The sequence below is a fragment of the Strigops habroptila genome, chromosome 1, assembly GCF_004027225.2.
Source record: "Strigops habroptila isolate Jane chromosome 1, bStrHab1.2.pri, whole genome shotgun sequence".
Classification (NCBI taxonomy): domain Eukaryota; kingdom Metazoa; phylum Chordata; class Aves; order Psittaciformes; family Psittacidae; genus Strigops; species Strigops habroptila.
The window spans coordinates 8320993-8347482 of record NC_044277.2 but is presented as its reverse complement, the minus strand read 5'-3'; positions in this window follow the sequence as shown (position 1 = coordinate 8347482).

Genomic DNA, 26490 nt, shown 5'->3' with positions numbered 1-26490 from the left:
GAGGTTAAACTCTAAAACCAGAGGAAAACAGGAAGGCATTGTACCTGTTGGTCAAGATAGTATGGCTTTATTTTGCTTTATATATAGATCAGCTCAATTCTTGTGAATGACAAAGCACGGGAGCGCTTGGTAAACCACACACAAACACACAGAGTGTGTTTTAGTACAGTCACATGAACACTGAGCTAGAACATCTGGATCATGTTTACAAGAAGGAAAACTGCAAACAGAAAACGAGTTACTTTGCAAAAGACTCAGGAGCAAAATGGACAAACAGCTGCTCATGAGCCTCAGTGACAGAGGAACAAAGATTTGGTAATTGAAAAAATGGTCACGGGGCTCTCTAAGAATCAGGAACAGAAAGTAACACTGTCTATAGAGAGAGTGAAACTGTCATTAGAATGTCATGTCTTACTGCAGTAGGACATGCTTTGGGAAAGGCGCTGAAGAGCAGAACCACAGAGATAATTTCCTGGGATGAAAGGTTTGAAGCTTGAGGACCTCTTGACCTAGGACTCTTATATATAACAAGATCCAGAGCGTGAAGGGTAAAGCTATATAACCATAGAAGAAATCAGGGGTCTCAGTTTCAGTGTAAGCACACAAGTGGTGCTGAATTTTGTTGCCCCTCTCTTGCTACCCTTCTGCTGGCTGTTCTATCTTATCAAGCAAAATTTTTGCAGCTCTTCAAGGCTTCTCGTTTCTCATTTAGGGTGACAAGACCTAATCCCACTTTTAGCGAGTCTCTAACCCCAACCTCTACTAACCTTTGGTTGAAGGTCCATCAGGCACTCTCATGCTCTCTCCTCCAAAGCTCCAAAGGCTTTGAGGGTCACAAACCTACCTCATGACCCCTTCCAATCATTTTGTTACAACCCACTACTGGGATGCCCACAAACTCTACCAGTGTGCCTGCGCAGAGTTTGGAAGCACCTACTGATGAATGCCAAATGAGACAGTGTAAATTCGGAGCGCAGCACTGATACCCCAGCTAATTCAAGCAATGAGAGCAGTCTAGCCATACAAAAGACCTGAGCCCCCAAGACCTGAGAGGCTGATTTAGTTTATTGCTATCCCAGGCACAGCACCGTGCTGCCACAGCTATGTTGTTCATGCACCCAACCTGTCTCATGTACTGTGACTTCAGCGTTCAACAGTACAGATGTGCTCAAGCATTTCGTCTCTTTGTACATCTATGCCTCCTTATCCCTTATAGTTGCAGGTCAAGCTCTTTTTTTTTAGGCATTGTTTCTTAGGGTTTAGCACTGAAGGAATCTAAGATGTGGTTATTGCTTCTGCCTGCTAAACTAACACAAAATGGAGCCTAACAGCCAGACAGTGGAACAGCCCAGTGAAGCATGAAACACTCTCAGACCTGGTCTTAAGTCAGAGTTGCAGGTTTGATCTTTACTTTTAAAAGCTATGGCCTAGTTTAGCTTGAGGCTACGGTCTGTGATGTACAGATGGTCAAAGTGATCAAAATGTCACCTTCTGGCTTCCAGATCTTTGCATGAACTGCATGAAGCCAGGCAAGGCAGAAGGGCACACAAGAGTCTTTTTGGGGAGACTGAAATCACTGTCTGCTCCTTAAATCTGCTGATGAAAGAGGGGTGGAGATGCCCATAAAATCTCAAAGCTGTGCAGGAAAATAAAAGATAGTTATGACAGCCAGCTCTTCCTTCCCTAGACTGCAGATGAGTCTGATGAAAAGTAGCTGCTGCCTCAAGCTGTTTTCCTTTTCTCTGCAACAACAAAGTGCAGCTGGAAACCAGAGCCTACAGTAGCTCCTCTTCAGGGTGAGAATAACTGTAGGGCTGGCGCTGCTGGTCTCAAAATGGGCAAAATTCATTATAACTTTTCAAATCCAATTAAAACACCAACTATAAAATAACTTCATAGAAACAGTGCTCACCTACAGGAAAGATTTACCAGAATTGGTCCCCTGGTCTGAGAGCTGACAAGTCAAATGTTCCCTGGATTGCAACTACAGCAGCTTTGACCTAGCAGGCAATATCACTGCCTGTCAGTGGTGGAAATGAGTCCATAGATGTCACCCATTCCAGCTCTGCTCTCCCTAAGCATTGAGACCCCAGTCACTCCATGATCCTCTGAACACAAGATGTGTCTGTCCAGTGCTATCCATAGAGATGGGAGACCAACTGCTGGCTGTCATTGGCCTCACTGCCTACTAGCTTCATAGAAAACATCAAGAGGAAAATCTCCACCACCGCAAATTACTGCATGGACAGAAGAAATCAATGCGCTGTAACTTCACACTGTCTCTATGCCATTAAAAGATCATTGCAAACCAATCAAAAGACCATCCATAATTCACTCATGCTCACCTTACTGAATCCATGGCATGGTGCAGAAAGCGTGTGTGCATCCATAATCTTGTCTCATCATTTTGCACAGTCCTTGTCTTTGAGATAAGAGGAGGGATTTCACCCAGTAAGTTTCACGTGTTGCATCAGCAGCTCCAAACCTTGGACTTCTATCCCTGCTGAGCTCTGACCACCCTAGTCCTTGAGTTTCTTGAAAAAGTATTCATCCTAAACTTTTTTATTCCTCAATCCACATCCTTCACCTTTTCAGATTGTTGGATCTGCCTCATCATGGTTCATTTTTGGGCATGCCCCTTTTGCACACGAGGCAGGGCAGAACTGTAACATTAAAAGTCAAAGGGTTGCCTGAAAAAATAACACGACTCTTCAAGGAAGGAAAGCAGGCAAATAAAGATGGGACTTCAGGGGTCTTCTGCTTTCTCTCATCTAGTCTCATGTTTTACAACTTTATGTGAGCTGCATGGAATTTCTCACTTCCCTTCCTGACTAAGTGAATGAGCATGAGGTGAGACTCTCACTTCCAGGTACTGGGACATCACACGATCAACCCAAAATCCTGACATTTGAACTCTCATCACTACAGCTGGCAACTCTGAGGAATATGTAGTAGAATCACTACTGACCAAAATGATTTTTCCATTTCTTTTCAGGTAATTTTTAAGTTTCCAGATTGTCCCTAATATAATATAGTCTCTCCCTGTTAAAGTGAGTCTATCAATTGGATATTTTCTCTTAACATCAGAATAATGACTTGAAATGTTAGTACAGGAAATCTGGTCATGCTATGGATTCAACAACAAACAAGGTCACTATAGAGTTACTAGGAGGTCCAGCCTGTGACTGCTTTTGCAAAGGGCTTCCATCAAATTCCCTATTCACTTTCAGGCCTGAAGAAGCCAAGTTTGCAATGATGTGTCTTGCAGGGAACTTACCCACTGCTTCCCTTTATGCTATCTACTTTTAAACAAGGAAGCAGCCTGGCTTAGCAAAACAGTGTCTCTTTGGGATATTTTCTGCTAATATTTATCTAATGCTTTTAATTTTAAGCAGAATGAGAATGGCCACATGATATGATTTGAAGTAGAAAACACGGGGGAATGGTAGCTACATATGGAAGAAACCTTTGAATACCAGCGTATAATAGCTATAAACTGATCTGTTGCAAATTAAGTTAAGTCCCTTCTAGTGGAGCAAGACAAAAGAGGCCTTTGCTTTGAGTGTCTTGGGTGCCAGAGTTTTGTTTCTCCATGACATGGGCTCCATCACTGTTGGTAAAATAGGTGATGGTTGAATACTGGTACAACTTCCATAACTGGTTGTACAAAGCAGCACACAACCTGAAATAGTGATGCAGGCTGTCAAGCCATCATGGTACAGCCTGCTTTGCAACACTCAATAGTTCCATTCCAGTAGATTCCTAATAACTTCAGTTGGAGCTCTCTCTGATGGATAGGAAGCAGCCTTCAGATATTCATAGATTCACAGAGTCACATAATCACAGACTGACTGAGGATGGACAGACCTCTGAAGGTCGTCTGGTACAACCTCCCTGCTCCAGTAGGACCACCTACAGCCAGTTGCCCCCGACCATGCCCAGGTGTCTTTTGGGTATCTCCATGACTGAAGCCTCCACAATTAAGTATTACTTAATTTCTGGCTGCTGAAGACCCAGCTACAGAAAGGATTGATTGAAGTAACTGACGTGTATTTGAATTTCAATGAATTTAACCCAAAACTGCACTATGACTCACAGCTATCAGTCCTTTCTGTTGTGGAGCTCATCTCTGGTTTGCAGAGCTATTCTGTCCCTATTTCACATTCAGCCCTTGAGAAGAGAACATCCTGTGAAAGAGCCTGTGGGCTGGCAATGATCCTATGGACAAAGTTTCTGTCCACTGTCTTTGGTAGCAGAAAGATTTCCCTCCACTCTTCCAAGGATGCCACTTATCACCTTCCCCAAGCACAGGAAGAAGTTACGCTGTGTTTGGACAATTTCTGTCTTCACAAATGTAGAAGTGAAAATCTATTCGCAGCCTCCCTTTCCTTGCCCAGTTGTCTCTAAGATGACAGAAAACCCATTGCCAACTTCCCTCTCTTAATCAGAAGCAGTCCCTCGAATGCAGCTCCTCAAGGGCTTTCTGAACACTGCAGCTCTAAAGGACCAGCAAAAGCCTTCAAGTCCACAGCACACGCATACCCCAGTTTTCATATGACTTTTCTCAGGGCAGACAGGCATATGTCTATGTCTGCATAGACAGGCACATCTCTCCAGATTATGCAGTCTCTTCATGCTGAAAACAACAGTCAGCTCCACAAAGCCAGGAGCTCACTGGTTTTCCCCGCTTGGTTTGCAGCTGAACACACCTGCCTTAATACACACATTCCCTTTGAATTATGCTCCCTAATCTATGGCTTCTGTTCCCAAATGATGCCTTTCTATTTCATAACTTGCACCTTCTGTGTGCTGGTTTTCAGTAAGAGAAATGGATTGTCATTGATTGGAGAAAACTGTACTTTATTGCACAAATTGATCAACCTGCACAGCACCAAAGTCAGCTTCGAGCAAGAAACTACAGTGTGGCTATAACCCTTGTTAGAGCTTCCCCGCAGAGCATAATTTTTACAGCTTAGTGAGCCAGGGATGCACTGGGAATCTGCCAAATTGAATATTTATTCCACATTTCTGGACAGCAAATGTCCATGCCTCGCAGTTTGAATGATGTGGGACACTGCACTATCAGACCATCTTGTTTCTACTGCCGTTACCTTTGCTGTTCTTAAAAAGGGCTGATTAGGAAGTAGCCACAAGAACAAGGTCACAAGGCTGTGCTTTGGAGCAATCTTCTGCCTGTCCTGAAGGTGCAGAACATTGCAAATGTGGGTCTGGGTGAGTGCAGATACCAGTCCAGCAACCATATGGATGTGATCCTCAAACAGTTCCTTAGCTTTATTTCATATTGGAAAATCTAAAGAAGCTGTGTTCAGAGACAGTGTGTCTAGGAGACACAGCAGGAAGGAATAAGATGTGCTCTCAATCTGTTCAGGAGGAGAGTTGATCTGGCAATTAATACGTAGGTGTAGCACTTAAAAGATATTGCTTTCTCTTCCTGCTATTACTTATTGCCTGTGTGGCTGTGATTGATGTTACTCCATGTGCCATTCAGGGAGCAGTTGTTTGTCTCTGTTCCTTGGGACTTGGTCCTGTGCTTTATTTTCTTCCACAGCCAGTGCAGAGTTTACTGGAGCAATAGAGCTTTAGCGCTTTGAGACTACAATGCCTGGAACTACTCAGGGCCTGGCATGGTGAATGGGATACCTCAGCACTGCAAGAGCAGAAATGCTAGATTATTAATAAGCAGGTGAACAAGGAGGTGTATAGCAATGCAGTTCTTAAGTACATGGATGGAGGTACTGACAGTGAAAGCACATCTGTTAGTCTCATTTCCACCAGATGGTTCCTTTCAATGCCAAAGTCACTGTCATTTATTTCATCAGTAATTCACTTCAGGGCTTGCTGAGGAGTGGACACATCCCAGAGATGAGAACAGTGGTCTGACACCTGAAAACTTTTCTAGGAACATAAATCCATGGAAATCCTTCAGCAATAAATGAAAGACTCTCTCTTTTGAATGCTATGAACTTATTAAAAAAGAGAAACCAAGTTTTTTTGTCAATATGTGGTAAGTTAAGCTCTTTATTATTATTCTTTCTCAGAAGCAAGTTTTGGAAGAGAAGGCGAATCGCTTCTTGTTCACTAAAAATAGTTTGAAAGATGATTCTTTTTCAGTTTAACAAAATAAAAACAACAGAATGGAAAAGTTTGGCAAGACATTGTTAGAAGGGTGAGCAAACAGCAATTCCAAATTTCAATGTCTAAGCAGCTCTTCATGCTTGCAGCTTCAAGGAGGTTTAAACCAGGGCACTGCTCTTTCTCCTCGGGGTGGACACTGCAGGCACGCATGGCTGGCCAGGGCAGCATCACTAAGCGACAGGGATCAAACAGGCTGTTCCCAGTCAGTCAAATGTCTGCTTGCTGCTCCATGGAGCCTGTTAACTGGGCAGATTTGATGCACTTTAAACTGTGGTTCAGTAGCAAGGCCACATATCCCCATGCCTGTCTGCATCTGCAGACAGCCTGAAATCACACTCAGTGCTGTAAAGTTTCATCTTTTGAAGATGCTGTCACAACCTCCTGGGCTCCCAAGCTAAACATCAGTTTGATTCCCTGGCTTTTTGATGAAAACCAAAATCATTCTTCCTTGCGTGCTTGTCTGTACATTCAGCTGTCCCATCTCATTTTCAGCAGATGCTTTGGCTTTGACTGTGTTGTAGGAGGCCAAAGTCAGACTGAAGAACGCCCAGACTTAATTCTAGCTTGATCTTCTGTGACAGGCTCTGATCATTTGTGATAACCACATTCGTTACTAATCCTGAGGCTGAAGTGTTTGGTAGACGTTTCTAGCAAGCTATAAGAAAGCATTGTGAGACGAATGGATTCAGCCTCTTGGGTTCATGATGGGGCTTCAAGATGAGCTGAGGGGAAACTTTGGTCAAACTAAAAACACATTACCAGGAAAGTGACGAAAAGGGTGAAATTGAGTGGAGGGCTTTTACCTACTTTGCAGAAGATTAGACAAAAATCTACATTTTAAGATTTGTTTGGAGTATACGCTTTACCATTTCAAAGTTCTCTTTCAGAGGTTCAATCCAGTGGTAATACAATTAGAAATCTGTCCAAAGCCAAACTGTGGCATTTTGGACAGACAAATCACTCCCACTGTCCTTTCCAAGCCTTGAGATTGTTTGCAGTACTGTTGAAGTTGCATGAGGTTTTTAATGGAGTTGAATTTGCATCACTTTTTTTTACCTAGTATTGTTCTGCATTCAGCAACCTGACAGCAGCCAGAATCCCATTTTTGTTCTTTTCCTATGCAGCATCTCTTTCTCCCTGTGCTTGCAATTAATCCATCAATGTGGTTGTCCCATCTTAACAGCCTCAGATACCCAAAACCTCATCCACCAAAGACTAATGATGACTGAGGGGTGTTGCTTGAGCATCTGGAGTTCAGGGTGCTGTGGTTTCCTACCTGGTGCACAAGCAAGCTAGATTCTGCCTACAAAGAAATGACTTCTGACTGCTGAATCCGTAGCTTTTGGCTACCTAAGCTGGTCATTGCTCCATTGAGGTGAAAAGACATCCTTTTTCTGGTTGCAAAACATGCAAGAGAAGTTAAGAGCCTGCTGGATCTGATAGCTTCTTTTCTGCCATGGGGATTTACCATTCCAGATGTGTGAACCTGGTGGCTACAATTCCCTGAGCCAGGGGTCAGGCACCTTGCTGTACTTTCAGAAGAGCACTGCAAACCACTTTTCCAATTTCATGGGGAAAAAAAACAGGTTCAAAAAAAAAAAATAGGCTTAGTCCATTTGGGGAATATGCTTTCAGGCTGCTTTGGAAAGGTCCGCTTTCTCTTAATACCACAATGTAGGGTCTTGGAAATTACATTTGCGTGCAGGGCAGAGGCTTTGGACAGTGCAAGGACCAAAGCCCATCCTAAGACTTTGCTTGCAGAGGAGCATGCTACAGTTCCAGTTCAGCAGACTCTTGCAGACTATATTTGAATCCCACCAATTTCACAGAATCATAGAAGAGTTAGGATTGGAAAGGACCTTAAGATCACCTAATTCCAACCCTCCAATTTAGGAGATTTAAATGTGTTAAAATGTCTTCCTGGGCAGTTTCTTGTTCCTTTGAGTCCTGGTAGCACTCGTGAATGTAGCAGAGATCAGCACAGAGGCCAGATTTCAGAGCGAAGGCAAATTTACTATAGGAAAAAGAGCTAAGGGGAAGAGTTGCAGGTGAGAATCCATTTTGCCAGATCACTATCTACTTTCAGGCTAAATTACAGCTGATCTGCTCATACTTTGGCCCAATCAATCTGCCCTGAAAAGAGTGATCCATCAGAGAAAGTCTAAATATATCTAGCCTTGGTGAAAGAGCTCCCAGCGATTCATCATAGACATAAGTGACGGAGCAGTTTAAAGGTATTCTCAGTGCAGCTCCCTCTCCTGTAGCGGACCTTTCTGCTTGAAAAGACACTTAATTCTTTCAGGCTGTCAAGAGCTCATTCTTTGGAGGCATCACTAAAAGGGAAAGTGCCCGCACCACAGGATATTTTTGTTCTCACCAGGAAGCTACAAGAGCATTAATTTAAATGCATTAGCGAGATGTTACATATTTGTGCATGTTGGAGAGGAGCCCATGTTCCTCCTTGCTACCCCAGCTGCCTTTTGACGTTTCCGTCTGTGGCATCGCTGTGCTGGACCAGAAGTGTGACTTGCTGCTGCTGGAGACTGAAAGAGGGAAGGGAAGGAGATGTGGGAGGCTGAATTTGGAATTCCCAGGTCTCACCCCAGCAGCTCACAGCACGGCAGGGAACAAGCCACTTGGCTGGTGTCCTGGGTTCAGTCTCCAGCATTTGCCCTTAAATCACCTAAGCACAAGCTGTATTAACCCTCAGTTCTGCACTAACAGAACCGATCAAACGCTAAGGATGTCTTAGCCAAACCAAAAGGCCTCATTCAGATCTTTTGAATACCTCCATATTTCCCCATCAGATTTCCATCAAGCTTGGAAAGGGCAAAATGTTGCAATTAGTTGGAAATTTTCAGTATGGATTTCAGTATCTAGACAGGGATTTGTTGTGTTTGAAAGCCCCAGTGCTTACTGATCCATGCCTTAATTTCCCTACCTTCAAATGGAAATGATGTGGCAATAATTAGTATCTGGAAAGCACTTCAGTTGCTTATACAGTGCATTCCCTTGAGCCAGCTACCTACAATCAATGGGGTATAATGGCCTCATATTATTACAATAATTAAATACTTCCAGCTCTTCATTTAACCAACGTTTGCAGTGCACCAGTGAGATAAAGGAAACCTTAACTTTATCTGGTTGACTGAGAACACATGTAAAGGAAAAGTACAATATTCAGAACATCTCTGTAACATGCAGAACACCCTTATGTGCTTCTGAGCAATTAAATTCAAACAACTGTTAGGCAGCTTAGACCACTTAATTTTAGGACTACAGGAGTCCACCCTGAAGCTCAAAGAACTGTATCCGTGCACTGCAGGTCTTGTGCTTGGATCCCAGTAATCGAAAATACACAGAATATGGTTGCAGCAGCTGTACTTCTGTGACCCTCTCCAAGACACTCACTGTCTGTGTTTCTAAATAGACACCTTCAATAAATTGTTGCTGGAGCAGGAGAAATACTTCTTCTCTGAAGTATCTGTCTTAATAGCCAAAACCTTTTGCAAAGTATTGGTATTGCAAGTCTGTTAAGCAGATGTTTAATCTGCACAACAATTTGGAGATTTTTTTTTGCCTTTATCACACATTTTTGTATCAAAAGTAAAAGTCTGTACAGATTGGATCATCTATTCCATTTCACAAATAAAGGTATCTAAGATTTAATGTAAAAAACCAAAGTTCTAGCATTTTGTGTCTGGATGGCTGGGTTCAGTTCTGCCTCCCCTTCCCTTCTTCCTTCACCCTGGAAAAGAAAGGATAAATCTGGAGCAGTCAGGCTTATCATGTAGCTATATATGCATATATTTCTCTTGCTATAAACAAACACACAGGCTAGAACCATGATCACAAATGCTGTCTCACCAAAACCTGAACTTCTGTTGACCTACCGCGGGGTTTTGTGTACTTGAAAGAAAACAGAGACTAAGAAGATGGGTCTGAGTAAGACAACACATTCGGTGCATAGCGTGGTGCAAAGTGCATCTCCAGTGTGATTACCAGGAACCAAGTGGGACTGTGTTATTTCAAACTGATTCCGAGTCATATAATGTGTCCCTCAGAGAATTTACTGCAACATAAGTAATAACAGACGTGCCATCCTGTGTTTGGAAAACATGCTCCATTCGATACATCTTCAAAGTAATAATGAATAATAGAAGATACAGAGTATCATCTTATATTTTTATGATGCAGCACCACAATACAGGTCAAAAAGAAACACTCACTCTTAAAAAAACCTCCAAACATGTAAAATTCTAGGAAGTCGGTGGGGAACTTTACTTTGACTTTGCAGGATCAGGCTGCTCCTATCTTTATTTGCTCAGAGTCCTTCAAGTATAACATCTGATGACATTTTCTAGTCTTGAGATGAAGAAAGAAGATTTTTCTGATAGTTTCTCAAGGAAAAAAATGAAAGGAACTTCTGCTCTCAATTTGTTTCTACTTCATCTTGTTACTTTCCTACATAAAATTTATCATAAGCATCCAGAGAAATTACAATTCAACCTCAGGTAACTAGAAAGATCTCTTCATTAGGCCTGACCCAAAGACCATCTAATAATTCCACTCTTTCTAATGGAATTTTCCATCAGATGTCTGACAGAAGATTCACTGAAACCCACAGTAAACTTGGTGCAATGTCAACAGGAGCAAATTTCATCAGTGGTGGCAGAGATCCCTGGACTTTTGTAAGATGCCCTTGCCCCAACCTTACGCCCCATATGCTTTCAAATCTCAAACTCCCACTGCTCATTAAATCCCAACTTTTAGTTCAAGTGGTTAAATCACTTTACAGCAGTGCCATCAATAAACATGAGGCAAACTCTGCTTTATGTGAACAACTACAATAGCGGAGAACAACTTGTTGGCTTAAAGGGACACTAAAAGAAAGGGGAAAGATATAAAGACCTCCACTTTAACAACATCTACTATGTTTGTGCACTACATGTGATTTGAGAAGCATTAGCATTTTGTTTTGTTTTGGTCTTGTAATTAAAAGGATTGTGCTTCATTATCCTACTGTAGCTCCCGCTGTGACACAGTCCCAGTTATCTTGCTAAAAGAAGAATTTCATACACAGTGTCAATCCTGCCAATCGATTACAAAAGCTTGGGAAGTTACTCCATTTCTTATTTCAACACAGTATTTAAAGGAAGAGGAAAAGAGAAAGGCAAAACATCCCCCCCCCCCCCCAACCATTTATTCCTGTGGAGTTATTATATTCTTTGGAATGATACAGGGAAGCATTTCAGACAAGGCAGTTAATTTCCGTTGAACTGAATACCTGGGCTACTGGGGGAAAAGGTATCTTTTGGTGGTTTGGTTTTTCCCCTTTTTCTTTGCAGGATAGCTCTCATTAAAAGGGGGTAAACCAGTCTGCATTAATTAGCTGATATAAACGTGATGTGGAGGAGGGGACTGGGTCATTAGTTTTTTCCCCCAACCGACACTGAGGCCACTGTTGTATATACTGTATAGAAACAGGAAGGTTTAGGTCTAAGAAGTCTCCCAGGCTACCTCTATGAACTGCATCCAAATAGCTCCATGTCTTGCTTCTCTTTCTTGTCTCATCTGCCAGTATTCTGCCCTTCCTTTAACAATCAGAACCTCTCCTTCTACAAAACATATGTTCATAGCTAATAAGATAATGTTGCCAGTGATACATATAATCTTATGTTCCTGTGTGCATATGTTAACTACAGTATTCATTCTGAGTATTCTTATATTCAGAAGGGAAAAGGTCTTTCCTATATTTATGCTAATTAACATAACATACTCTACCCAGAATTCATCATATTCTGCAAGCTCTGCCAGAGAAAGTGTATTAATAGCTGAACTGTTGCAACCCCTTATTAATATTGGCACTGCAAGCCCTACTGATTTTAAGGCTTACCAAGAAGACAGGAGTTTTGTCCTTATTCCTTTAATCTTTAAAAGTAATAAGAGATAATGAAAAAATGCTTGGGGAAATAGCCTGGGTATAAAGGCAAGCGGTGTTTAACTCCACACTGGGTGGTTCTGTCCTGTTGGATCAGTGACATGACTCTAGGTCTTGCCTTAAAAAGTGACCTAATTGTTCTTCATCAGCTCTCAAACCTTTATGAAAGGATTCCTAAAGATTATGAATACTTCAAAGAATTGCTTGACATAGGAGGAAATGGTATCTACAACATAGAAGCAGGCCTGCACGTTGTTGGCTCTCTGTTCTCTTGTGGCACTATTGTGTCCAGGTGTAAGAGGAATGCAAAACTCAGAAGTATTATTATTGATTAATATTTACATTATTGACCTGGATGGTTGGACTGTGGAGCCTCAGAAGGTTTTCAAGTGATACAAAATTAGAAGGAGTGATTGATACACCAGAGGGTTATGCTGCCATTCAGAGAGACCTCAACAGGTTGGAAAATGGGCTGACAGGAACCTCGTGAAATTCAATGCATGGAAACAGAAAGTCCTTCATCTGGCCAGGAACAACCCCATGCACCAGGATATGCTGGGTGCCAATTAGCTGGAAAACATCTTTGCAAAATAGGACCTGTGGGTCCTGATGGGTACCAAGTGGACCATGGCATGGAAATTTGTCCTTGCAGCAAGGAAGACCAATGGCCTCCTGGCCTGCATCAAAGTATTGCCACCAGGCTGAAGAAGCTGATCCTTACCCTCTACGAAGCGCTGAGATCTATGTGCTGTGTCAGGTGCTGGGCTCCCCAGTACAAGAGAGGCATACGCATACTGGAGCAAGTCCATTGAAGTGCTGTAAAAATGATGAGAGGACTGGAGCATGTGACATACAAAGGATGGCTGACAGAGCTCAGGCTATTCAGACAGAAGTAGAAAGGATCAGGTTGATCTTATCCATATATAAGTACCTGTCTGGGGGTTAAAGATGATGGAGTCAGAGCCTTCTCAGTGGTGTTCAGTGACAGCAAAAGAGGCAATAGACACAAATTGAAATACAGGAAATTCCTCTTAAAATAAGGAAAAACCCTTGTTCTGGGAGAGTGGTTGAACATGGCATGTGTTTCCCAGAGAGGTTGTATTCAAAACGGGACAAGGCATTGCCTTGGGAAACCTGCTGTAGGTGACCCTGTTTTGAGTAGGGAATTGGAGTAGACAAGCTCCATATGTGCCTTCCAACCTCAGATACTATGTGATTTTGTGAAATAACGACAGCTCAACCTGCCAGTGACTGGATACAAAAAGGCATTTACATATTCTGTGGTTGAAAGTCAGTCACCTATAACTTACATTCTGGAGATATATAAAAGAAAGAGTGACAGGATGATTTTGCTTGGTACTTTAATAAAATAAATTATCCTAAGTCACACTTTAGGGTCACTGCCTCCATCCCAGCTAAGACCCAAGGACTTGTAGTACAGATCTGATATGCTCAAATCTTTAGCACACATAATAGTATTACTTAATTCTTAAACGTGTGACTTCTCATCAGTTCTACTGCAGTGGTGGGCAAGACAAGACAAGTAATGGCTCAACAGCTGATCTAGAAATTAAAGCCAGCCTTCAAGTTTAAGGTCAGAGCTCCATGTATGAGACTGGACCAGTATATCTGACAGTGGGATATGTTCTTGCAATTAAGTCTATTGCCAGCTGGCTAAAATGAAAGCTCAGTAACTTGGGTATATTCAGGTGCCATTGATCAGATTTGAGCGAGATTTGTTCTGTTGCAGAACAACAAAAGGGTGTTCTGAGTTTACAGTTCTAATGCACAAAATCTGGGTGAAACCAGATATTGTTCATTTGATGTCTCAACACAGTAACTCTTTATAAATCAGCACAGAAGATGCACAGATCGAACTGAAATGGCAAATATACCCATAGACGCTGCCATGCTTCTGTTTCTTCTTCCATCAGAAGTTCTTGGGTGAGAATTTCCTCTGGCATCCATGGCCTTCCTCTTGCATGAATCTCCATATTTTTCTGCGTCCTTATGGTACAGTTTAGGAAGAGCAGTATCCTCTAGAATTTAATTTTCTTCTACTTCAGTCTAATGATTTCCTGATCAGCCCCAGCAGGGATTCAAAGCTCCTAACAGCTTATATTTAGTAGCAAGCAGCCAATAAATACATTTTGATTACTGCAGTGGTGCTCAGCTGTACCTCTTGCAACAGCAACAAAGAGGGGGTGCTGTCTAGGATCATCTTGAGATGGCAAAGGAGAGGGATTAGGAAGTGAGAACCAAGGTGCCGAGAGTCCCGTGGCTGAGCAAAGGCAAAAGTGTTGATTTAATGGGAGATGAAAATTACTTTGAACATCTCAGAGCATCTAAAAATGTCTTTGTGCATGGCCTTGCCCATGTAGAATCGCAACTAGACAGTCTGAGAAAGACATGCTGGAGGTTGCTCAGAGTTCCAAGTCATCTGGGAGTAACTTGAAATAGCACAGCTTGTCTCCTGGCAAGACATGAAATGTGTTACAGGTCCCTGTGTTCTTGGCAGCATTCTCTGACCTGGTGGGAAGAGACCTGGAGCCCCGCAGAAGCCCATCCAGCAAGAGCTGAGAAGGGGACTGATCCCATTGTGAGACTTATGGTCATTGGGTTCAAATGATGTAGCATTTGATCCCTGCACAGAAAACCTTGGTCAATCTTCAGTAGAAAATAGAAGAGTCAAGTTATCAGTTGCAATAAAAAAGAGACAAAAAGCCAAATCAGGAGAACTATGTATTGCAAACAATTAATGAGGAAGGAAACAGAACAATTGCTGCATTGTGAGATCCAGCCACTAAGTATGAAGAGGAAGACATAAAACCATTGCTTTGGTGCCCACTAGCTCTGCCCTATGAGTCACTGGGTCAAATCCATCCCTCGTTGAACATGGCTGCTGTCAGTGGAGTCAACAGCAGAAAGAAATTTAGTCTTTTGTATAAGCAAGCTGTGATCTTTAAGTTCAAATACATACTTCAGAGAGAAGCTGCAGATCACGGAGGCTGAGCACTACGTTATTCGGGCAGGTGAGTTCATTAAAGCTCTCCAATTTACAAAGGGGATTCTGTCTAGCTCCTAACGGTTGTTATATCCGAGCTCTTCTGAAGACTCAAGTATCTTTTCTCCTTTCTGCCATGCAAGTGCTTTCTCAGCTGTGTTTGTGGAGCAAAGATGACACTCAGTGGCTGGTTAGGTTATCACAGGTACGTGTTTCCAACAGTTTTCCAAAGGGTGCTGTTGGCAGAGGCTGTTGACAGAAGCCTGCTGTGCCACGTTGGGTACAATAACATCTTCAGATTTCCACTGAAGGACAGTACTCCTCCCCTCCAGCCACATGCATACTAAGCAGTGATTTTTCATGTACATTTTTGACAAATCCATTTCTTAGCAAAATTTCTCATGGTTTTTAGGAGATGGAAGGAAAAAGGTTTGAGGAATGTCTCTGTGGAATGTTTCTTTATATTCTTTGTAGAAAAAGCCGCTTTTTGTATTCACAGCCGCAGCTTTCCCTATTAGGAAGAGCCTCCGCTGCATAAACCCAAAGCCCTTTGCAAGCATTGCAGACATTGGCTTACCTAATATGCAGCTGACATGCAGACCTCCCATGGCAGGGGAGTTGGAACTAGATGATCTTAATGTCCTTTCCAACCCTAACTACTCTATGATTCTATGATTTCATAGGATCACAGTGATGAAGCAAGGCAAAGTAATGTTCATAGGTAAAAAGAAGGATCCAAGCAGCCTTTACCTAGGATGGAGAATTGTGTTTCAGCAGGTTTAGCCTATCTCGCAGTGCCCTTCCACTACCATAAGTGATTCAGCACACTGGTGTAGGAGTAGAAACCATTTAACTTAGCCACTTTGTGTCCAAAGGGCCTCGACAAAAGTGCACCATCTGTATGGCATGTGCTATATACAGTGTATATATGCGGTTAACTCTGCAGTGCATCCTCATCTGTCTCAGCACCTTCTGGTTACTCCTGGACCCCTTCTCAGGCAGGAACAGGTTATGCAGAGGCTTTTGCATTAGTTGATCTTGTCACACAGCTTTTCTTCCCTCCCAGAGGAAAGCTGTAAGCAGCCTGTATGTTCGATCACAAATGTGATTGTCTTCACTGATGAGTTACCCAGATAAAATGAGCTGTACTCTCAGTCTGTGTCCCACAGTGAATGTGTTCAAGTGCCTTTTTCATCAGCAACACAAATACAAGGAAAGCAGAAATTCAATTCTTTCTGCTCCTACAGGTCCCTGACATTACAGAATAAGGTATATTAGAAGAGCAGAGACAAGCTGCACCACTGCTGCCTATGGTGTTTCTGGTTAAAAAAAGAAGCACTGAAGCCTTCAGGGTGGGTCTGGCAACATTTTCTGTCATTAAGCTGGTATATCAATAATGGGGGAAAAGTGAATGGACAGAAAGAGTACAATTTCTAAATAGAGTAATGCTCATTTGGGTAGTGACTGACACTGGGAAGTGACTGGCAAAGTCCTCTTTAGTGATGGGCCTCAGGCTGATAAAGACAGCGAGGGGATCTCCCACCAATGTCAAGCAGAAATTTGCACAGAGATCAAGCACAGAATAAAGCATTCCTGTAATGAGTAAAGTCTGAAAACATCTTTGTGATTTCTAACATACTCCACTTGCTGCAATGGAGAATATCCTTTGCAGTACATCATCCTACTTTTCCCTCCTTTGCAATCTGACTTAAATTCCCTTGCCTCTTTCTATTTTTGCCCCATTTTGCAGAGTCTCCCTGGCCGCCCCCACCTTGCAATACAGAGCTTTTATTAATATTAGCTTCTAGATTTGATATTAAGCTTTATCTGATCTGGTTGAAGATGTCCCTGCTCATTGTAAGGTGGGTGGACTGGGTGACCTTTGAAGGTCCCTTCCAACCCAAACTATCCTGTGATTCTATGATTCTATGAATTATTAGTCAGCTCCAGGAAACACATGTCTGATGACACTTGTACTCCTTCGATGCTCTTTAGCACAGGGATCACATTTTTTCCCTGCATCTGCAAGGCACAGTGAATGATAGCAAGTCATATCATAACTACCCTAATGAAGAAAAACAGTGCAGCTGCTATCAAGCAGGCTAATGATGAGTGGCAGGTACAGACATCATTCAGAGGAGGTGTTTGGGGCTGCATGCAGAAGAAATAGATAACACTGCAATAATATTTGTATTTGGTAAGTTTTGTTGGCAGACATCTTGGTGATTTAGAATACATATGTATGTATACATTTATTTGCTTACATATACTTGGTGGTTCACACTATGCAGAATAACTGTCAAACATACAGGTAGAGTGAACACCTCAATCTGGACAAATCCTGTTGCCAGACTTAGGTTTTGATTTGTCATATCACTGGGTTTTATTATTTGTTCTTACCACTGCATCTTTAATCAAAGCAGATATGACACATTCTTCGCATCCCTTCAAAACAGAATGTGATAAGGTGATGCTTCCAGACTGTATCCCTTCACATCCACCTGGGACAGCACTCCTCAAGTGTTACTGAGAGCCTAAAGGCTCTTTGCAAAGAATCATCTCCCACATAAACCAATGTGGAATCTAACACTGACACATTTTCTTAAACCCTAAAAGCAGTTTAAAAGTCTGACATTACTGAAATCAAAGGAAAGTCATTTTCTAAATGCTTCTGTGTCCATTGTTAAAACAGCTGCCTGGAAGATCACTGGAGGTTTTTCTGCAGGGGTAAGGACTGACTAGACTAATTTAGGATTTTATTATTTTATATGTTTTGCCTTTAAGTCACCAACTTCAATCTATTCCCACTGTGACTTTCTCCTCCAAAAATCATTTCCCTGCCAAAATCTTTCTAGCATTACGTTATTACGTGTTTACAACCTGCCTAAAATTTCTGAAGTTTAACTGGATGCAGCTTGAGAAGTAAAGCAATAGAAGACCGTAACCAATGAGCAAGGAAAGGCAACGTTATCCATCGTCAGTGTTTCAGTCAAACTATATCAAGCTCAGTCCACAATAACACATATTCCTGATGATACACCCAAGAGAACACATTAGGGCTGGCACCAAAGACCAGTGTTCTTAGAATGTTTTGAGAATGTTTTGTGAACATCGAAGTCCTTCAAACTTCATCTAAAGCTTGTAAGTATTATTTATGTAGGTTTCATAAGAATTTGGCTTGCATGCTAGCAGAACACTCCAAAAGGCCTTTGGTCCTTATAATTTAACAGATTAGTCCTAAATAATCCTGAAACAAAAGTGAAATCAGTGTATCATTAGCTTTGAACAGAGGGATGCAAACCTACATTTGATAATGCAAATAAACTCCTGAGCCCGAAAACGGGTAAATGAAAGGAGGAGCGAGAGAACATTAAAGAGAATAAAGTCTGCAAGTACTGGAAGTGAGGAGCTGCTGTTTTGCAACTACTTCCCGTGCAGTGTGGAATGTGAGAAACCTGGGTGTCGAATCCAAAATTATACTGGCTTCTGAAAAAAGTGGAGTTTCCCTAGTGCTTTGCAGGCTCATATCTAGTTCACTGCTTATGGTTCCCTTGTGCCTCCTTCATCATTATTGCTTTCTCAGTGTCTTTCTCCTATTCAGTATTCCACCTTTTTTCTTTCTCCCCCCATAAATGCACTTGCATTATCACCAAGTCTCATTTTGTTCCTTTCTTCTCTTTTTGTTCACTTCTAAGAAGGCTTTAACCAGTTAAGGGACTGTCTTTTGTGCCTATTGTATGCCCATCAGCTGTCATTACTGGGATCAACAAGGCCCTAAACACCTCTACCTCCTAGTTCTCCAGTTTTCTCTGTAATCTCATCAGTACTTGCAGTTGCTGTCAGTGCATTTCCCAAACTGAGTACAAAAGAAGTAGAGCATCCTAATTGAAACTCTTTTTCTTATATTCTTTCTGTGTACTAGAAAGACATTTCCAAAGTAGGACAGCTCTTTTCAGTCTGGATCTTTATCTTTGCCAAGGCTGACTATTAAAATATCACTGCCTTCACATGCTGCCCTTCTCTCTGTACTGGCTGTCAGGTAGTTGGGATGTCTATAGAATCCTCCTTAATCCTGTGGGTTTGGAAATCTCTGTTTCCCACACAGTGATTGAATACTAACAATGACAATAAACCACCCTACTCCTTGGTTTCATCTTCTTCAACATAACAAACCTTTTACTCATCTTCCTGGTACTGTTTTAAAAGAAGGCTTAGTGCTAGGCAGAAGAAAATCGCAGGTGGGTGCCCACAGCTGATTTTAGTTGCTGAGGTGAGATTACCTTCCACAAACATTTGCACAGCCCTTATGAAAAAGAACATCTCAAATTCAAATTAAAATCAAGTTTAGTTCCAACACAAGATTTTGAAAAGAGAAAGATCAGCTAGATCAAGATGTCCAATGAAGGGCAGTGGTTCAGTGAAAGCATCGACCAGGAAGCAGTGGGAAAGTATGTCTGAGCCTTTTAGGAGTCATGACATACAGGCAAGGTTACTGTGGAAGGGATAAGCAGTATTTTCCACTCACTGGGGGCAGAACAAATGGTGATGCCTTAACCTCCAGCAAGTTCTGACGTTGAGGAACTGAAACAGTGCTTACTTGCCCTTAGTGCCCTAATTCTTATGGTTCTGGGAGATCCCACAGCCCTGTTGAGAACCAGACACTGGGCTTATCCAATGGAGTTCAGGTGGGCACAGGAAGGTCTTGACAGCAGGGCCACAATGGGATGCAGCCTAAAAGCTATATCAGTCATGAAGAGCAAAGACTGTAGTCTTTATGGTTCACATCTCATTCCCTAGGGACTAGGGGCTCCACAAGGGAAGTGGAAGGGGGGCCTTGCAGCCAGCTGTAGCTTTGCCGAAGCTTATTCTGCTGGCATAGTCTCTCAGAGTCGTCAGTGATGCTGGTTTAATTGCATTTACATACTGTGCTATTTCCGAATACCGTGCACAACAACCCTAATTTTGCTCTCAACAAGATGAGATGTCTTTGAGTTTCACTGACAGTCTAAGTTTCCGAGAGTTGAAACTTTAACTTGAAAGTGACACATAGCCCTGACCCATGATCACACCACTCAGTAATGATCCCATTTCTTTTTCACACTAGATCTCTCTGTCTTTAGATGACTTTGGTAGGAGGACTGAATGGCTCTGAGAATCATAATGTGGTTTACCTGACCTCCATCCACAGACCCAATTCTCCCTGTTTAAATGGAAGTGATTTCTTCTCCTGCTCTGCCCATGGAAGGGACATCTGCAAAAGACTACAGAAGGGCAGTGGGGCTTGTCTGCACTGCCAGGCAGTAAAGTTCATGCTGATCTTCAAGAGGAATCATTGGTAGGAAGTAGGATAGCAGGTAAAAAGATGAAATTCAGATTCTAAGGAACCTTAAACCATCTCCCTCTAAAAATGAAGCAAGTACCTCAATGCGTAGATAGGGAAGGGATCAATCGTTCTGTTGTTAATATCATATCACAAGACACTGCACATACCATAACTTAAAGTTAGTTGACCTATAATTTTTATAGTGGAAGGCATTCAGCCATGGTTTGAAGGCTTGAAATGATGAAGACTTTATCTGACGTGTCCTGAAGTTGTGATTGTTAATTGGCCTCTTAAACATTAGCTTCATTTTCCCATTCCTGGCAGTTTCAGTTTATAGTCACTGGATCTCGATGCACTTTTACGTGATGGATTTGAGGTCATATGGTTGTCTGTCAGCTCTTTAAAGAGCTGCTTACAGACTGCCAGACACTGTTTCAGCAATGCCTGTGGGCTTCCCATGTGGAGGCTGGGTCTGGGGCTGTCTCTGCAGTGTGTGATTTCCAGAGCTCAATCCACAGCCAGTCTGTGCTGCTAGCTCTTACAGAAGCATCTCTGGCCACCCTTCTTTTCCCTGAATGACCATATGCAGGTCTCATTAAAACCCAATTCATTGGCTTGTGAATCATTGGCTTGTGCATTTCATTCTCTGACTTTGATTGCTGCCCTATTATCTATTATTTGCAAACACGGGAGAAACCACTGGGCATGTATAAAATGTTCACAAATCTCATCATTTTCAGTCACTGTGTTAGTGCAAATTTAATTTTTTTTAATTAAGTTTTACCTTCTATTCCTTTTTATTACTGCTTAATTATGGAATAAGAAATATGCTGAACATCATTTGATAGCTGAACCCTGAACATCTAGTTCTATTAATAGGCCTAAGTGTTCCTGTTGCTGAGGAAGATTAGTACAACCCCGTCTGCTGAGTGAAAAGCGAAATAAAAAGGAAACATTAGCATAAATGAGAATGTTTTGATTGTTTGCTACAATTATCCTTGGCAATGAAATACAAGGTGAAGCTGCAGAAATAATACGATCTCTATAAAAATGTAGTAAATTTGAATAATTTTTTGTATGTGTATAATCAATACAAGGGATTAGTTTCTTGCTGTTTTCCCCAGGGCAGCATTCCTAGATATCATGTCATCCTCATTAATGAAGAAGTTGTTAAGCTAAATAAAGTAACACCTCTTTAATTTCAAGCATAACAGGTATGACTCTACCTCTTATATTTAGCCTAAATGAATCCTGACCTACATGCAATAATTCTGTGTAATAGGTCAAGAAATAAACTAGCAAAGGTAGCAAGTATTAACACAGCATTTTCTAATCACCAAGAGCACGGTCAATAATAATTCACTGAAATGTATGTTTTGTTTTGCTTTAAAATGAAAAGCAACATTCTTGCATTATATACTTGCATTATATATCATGAAAATAGTTTAAGAATCAGGAGTATCTTTCCCAACTCCTGGTGAAAAGTGGCATAGATAAAAAATATTTTCATGCAATCATAGAATCACAGAATGGGTTGGGTATGGTTTGACTACTGCATCAAAAACTGCAAGGAGATTCAGTTCTGTTGCTGCTGACAGCACTCTCCTGTCAATCTCACTTTACAACACATGATGCTATTTGCTTGATTGCCATGCCTGCCCTTGTCATCATAGAAGTTTTTGTGTCATAGAATAACTTCTATACAATGAAGAATAAAACAATTTCAGCTGCTCTCAGATGTACAAAAGACATTCATGTGGCTGAATGCAGATGAATAGCATCTCCAGAGCTAACCTGTAAGCTGGACCAAGTTTCTTAGACTATGTCTACTTCATGTCTATATCGCCACCATATGATAGAAAGGGCAACTGCTCACTTCTGTATGAAAAAAATTCCTTTCCTTGTGAAATAGAACAGATGCAACCATAACGCCCATGGGGAATGACCCTGGCCGTGGGCTGGGGGCTACTTGGGAATATCTTCTGTATGGGAGTAATTGGTCCCAGGCAGAAAATGCACTAGGACCAATATCCACAACCTGTGTGGAGAGTCAACACTATTAACGTAATAGCACAGAGGTAGCCCAAGAGTCCGTTCAGTTAATCTGCAGAAATAGGCACTTTGTCATAAACACCAAAAGTAGATTACTCACATCTTTAAGCTGCTTATTTCTCTCCATGACTATGAAAGTGTGAAGAGTGACTAGCAGGGAGACAGACATCTACATGGAAGAAATCTAAAGGAATCTCTGACATGTCTGACAATTACACCACCAACATAATGTCCCATATTAAAGTCAGTGGGACTTAATTAATAGTTTAGTTTTCAACATGTCCTTCAAATGTCCTTCTTGCCCATCAATGATTTCTAAAATTGAGGCCAGTTCTTTTAATCCTGGTTTCACTGAAGCTGATGGCAAACTCCTATTTTCTTCATTGGAGCCTGGATTTCCTTGTTAGGGTTCAACACTCCAAATAAGAGATACTTGTTTTAATTGGATTAGTCGCTAGTGTCTCTGCTGATAGGCAGCAGAAACTGACAAAAACAATTATAAATCAGATATTCTGGACAGCTCTGCTACTCCAGCTCTCCCTCAGCATCTGAAGGATTGGCAGTTCTTAGAAGAAAGTCCATACTAAATTAGGAAACATTCCTCTCTGCTCTACATTAACAGCTTGCAAGCAGCAGGAGACCAAGGGATTTTGCTCTATGAATTATTTTTTAAATGAAGAGAATTAGTTCATTTCTTGTCCTCTATTTTTATTGCAACACTTTTGCCAGGACTCCATATGCCAAGATGTAATTAGTTTTCAGAGAAGACATTTGGAGCTCTGGCACAAACCATGGATAGTTTTAACAGCTTCTTTTCTCTTTCTTCTGAATATTAAGCAGAAGCATATAATTGTCTGTGACTTCTTTCAAGGCATCTCTGGAGCTTAAATCAGTTTTCAGAATTAAATAAATTGAAATTAAAAATAATATTAAGGCAAGCATTATTCAAAGAAGATATTTTAGGCACATGAAAAAAACCAGGAATTCCTGCAGTGATGATGGTTCATTTCAGTGCAAATTCAGCCTGATCTTTTAATTATACATATATTCATTCTCTCTCTTTTCCTATATAAAGACAACAAAGACTGAATAAACACTGCCAGGTGTGTGCACTAGAGAAGAGCTGATTTTCTGTGGGCAGCCGTGTCCTTTGATGTTCCATGTCTCTGGAGTGCTTGATATTCCATTCATTTCTTCTTGTGTTTTGTGGCTTTTTATTTGCTCAGCAGTTTGGTGCTACCCAGACATCTGGAGCTAGCACAGTATTTGCAGTGAGCTGGAGGATCTCTGGAGTCACTGAAAGTTTCTGCTAAAATCTGGTGAAATGACAGCTCTGCCTTTCACATCACCCAAAACCTGCAGCTGATCTACATGGTGTCAGCCATCACTACACTGCTCCAGAGCTCCTTTAGGCTTGCTGGGTTTTGCTGGTTTACTTCCCACCATCTTCTGAGCCTCATTCAAGGGAAGCAAATCCTCCCGGTCATGGTGATATCCTGCCCTGCTTTGCACTAAAACAAGCATGTGGACAGCAGTGAAGTAAATCAGCCTTACTTGTAGAGAGTCTGAGGATAAATCAGTGCTATCTGAGTGCACCCACAGATCAACAGATGGAAGGTGCTGGAAGGTATGTTACCAGTGTTATGCTGATTGGGGGATATCCTCATATGTGCTGTTTGCAAAGTGCCCGTCCTCTATCTATAATGACCCCTCTGACTGCAACAGCTCCATGAATAACTTCCACAAGCATGTCTGGGTTTTTCTGATGAGTTCTCCACAACACATATTCACCTCTCTCTTTTCTGGATGATCTTCATTTCTATGGGGCAGTGTTCTCAAAGGTGACTGACATTTTGAAGTGCCCTTTTCCACGTTCCCAATCTGGCTCCTTTGTCCACTCCTCCCCTGGCTCCTGTGCAAATGCAGCTACCAGTGGGACTTGCAATAGCTGCTCTTAGTGGCGATGAACTCCTTTCACAGTTTCCAGCAGAAAAGAGATTGCAAAGTTTTTAACTTCTATAAGACTGTCAGTTGTGGTAATGCACACATCAGACAGTCCATCATTAGAAGATACTGAGACATGGGGACACAGGATGAATAAACTTGTGAAGTGACCTTGTGTAGGTCATGCATAGGCATGACATTAGAGTGTACTGTGCATGGCAATCCTGCAGGAGAGCTCTTAGGGCATGCTGCAGCCTATGCAAAGAGCTAATTGTTGAGGGTACTTCTCATGTAAGTAAAATTTGGCTGATGTAGGAAGAGACACTTGAAAATATAGGTCCTCGATTAAAATGGGGTGCTTTTACATGTCCAATTTAAAGGCTGGTTTGGATTTTTAACTAACAAGGGTGAATTGGACTGAACACATGGAAGACATAACCAGATTCAAATTCTTCCATAAGATACCTGAGTGAAATGTTTTGCTGCTTGAGTGTACTTTGGAAATGCACTCAGAGGGTGAAAAAAAGCCCAGGATCTCAGTTTACTCAGCAACTAAATATGCAGAGCTCTCAAACAAAAGAGAAGTCGGTGTTCACTGAGCTGGTAACAGAGGCTAATCCATTGCAAAGCTGGAAGAAAAGTGTCTTGGGTCTTGCATAATCCGGACAGCTTAGTTTTAAAGGGATCTATTTTTGCATGTCATAAAGTCAGGTTCTGGTTAATCAGGCATTAAATGACATGGTTTTGACAAAGAAAAAAATGACAAACAAGTAGAATGTGATGTCTCTTCTACCCTCTGGCTCCCCCCAGAGATGTCTTCAAATCATGTGCTAATTAGGTGCATGTACAAACAACTGATGTGTCATGCATTTAACAAGCAAAGGTTTGTTTTCTATGAGCTAATCTCACCAAAAAGTCATGCAAATACTCCCTTCTTATCACAGCGCAAGGGATGCTAAGAATGGCTGAGTACCACATGCTGTGGAACACTTGTCTTCAGCCTTCTGGTGTCACTAACCATTGCCTGAAGAGCTCAGGATGAGGCACCCTTTGTCAGACTCCCTCCATTACTACCAGCCAAATGTCTTCAAACAAGCACCAGGGGTGCTGCAGACTTCCTTCACCTCTCCTATATGAACACTCATTCAAGCCCCAAACCAGAAGGCTAGCTGTCATCATTAGCATGTGATGCTACGAATACTGCAGTGGGAGGCTTGTGAGAGGCCAGGAATGGTTCATCAAAACTGTATCCTACTTATGAAATCCAGCATAAGCCATCTGGAGGTTGCTCACACACCCAAGTCCTTACAAGCCCCCTCCTCCTACTTACCTTCAACCTTTCCGTGCATCCTCAACCTCTTCATGTCCAAATCAAGGCTTCCTATGATTGCTCCAGCTGTCCTGCAGGCTGTCAGGATCATCTCTAACAAGGTCCTCCATTGTCCCTTAATTTTGTTCTCTGCATTCGTGTAGAAGACGTTAATTTTTGCCCCCAAAGATGACCAAATCCAGTCCTTCCAATGAGGTACAGTCTGTTCTTCAAACTCACAATCCCCAAACAAAGGTAGTATCAGAACCAAAGAGGGCATGGAGATCTATCTTTTTATGTTTCAGTCCTTAAACCACTAGACTATGTCACAGAATCATAGAATCATAGAATCATAGAACAGTAAGGGTTGGAAAGGACCTTAAGATCATCTAGTTCCAACCCCCCTGCCATGGGCAGGGACACCTCGCCCTAAACCACGTGGTCCAAGGCTCTGTCCAACCTGGCCTTGAACACCGCCAGGGATGGAGCATCCACAACCTCCCTGGGCAACCCATTCCAGTGCTTCACCACCCTCACTGTAAAGAACTTCTTCCTTATATCTAATCTAAACATCCCCTGTTTAAGTTTGAACCAATTACCCCTTGTCCTCAGACAGCAAAGTTCTCATAGTGGAGGTTAACCTGGAAATGTATTTTTAAATATAGAGGGAAAATGTCTGGATGAAGAGAAAAACACCATTGTGCAGATTATAAAACTTTCCTTTGCTGGACCAATAAATACAAGTATGTGTTTCCTAGGTC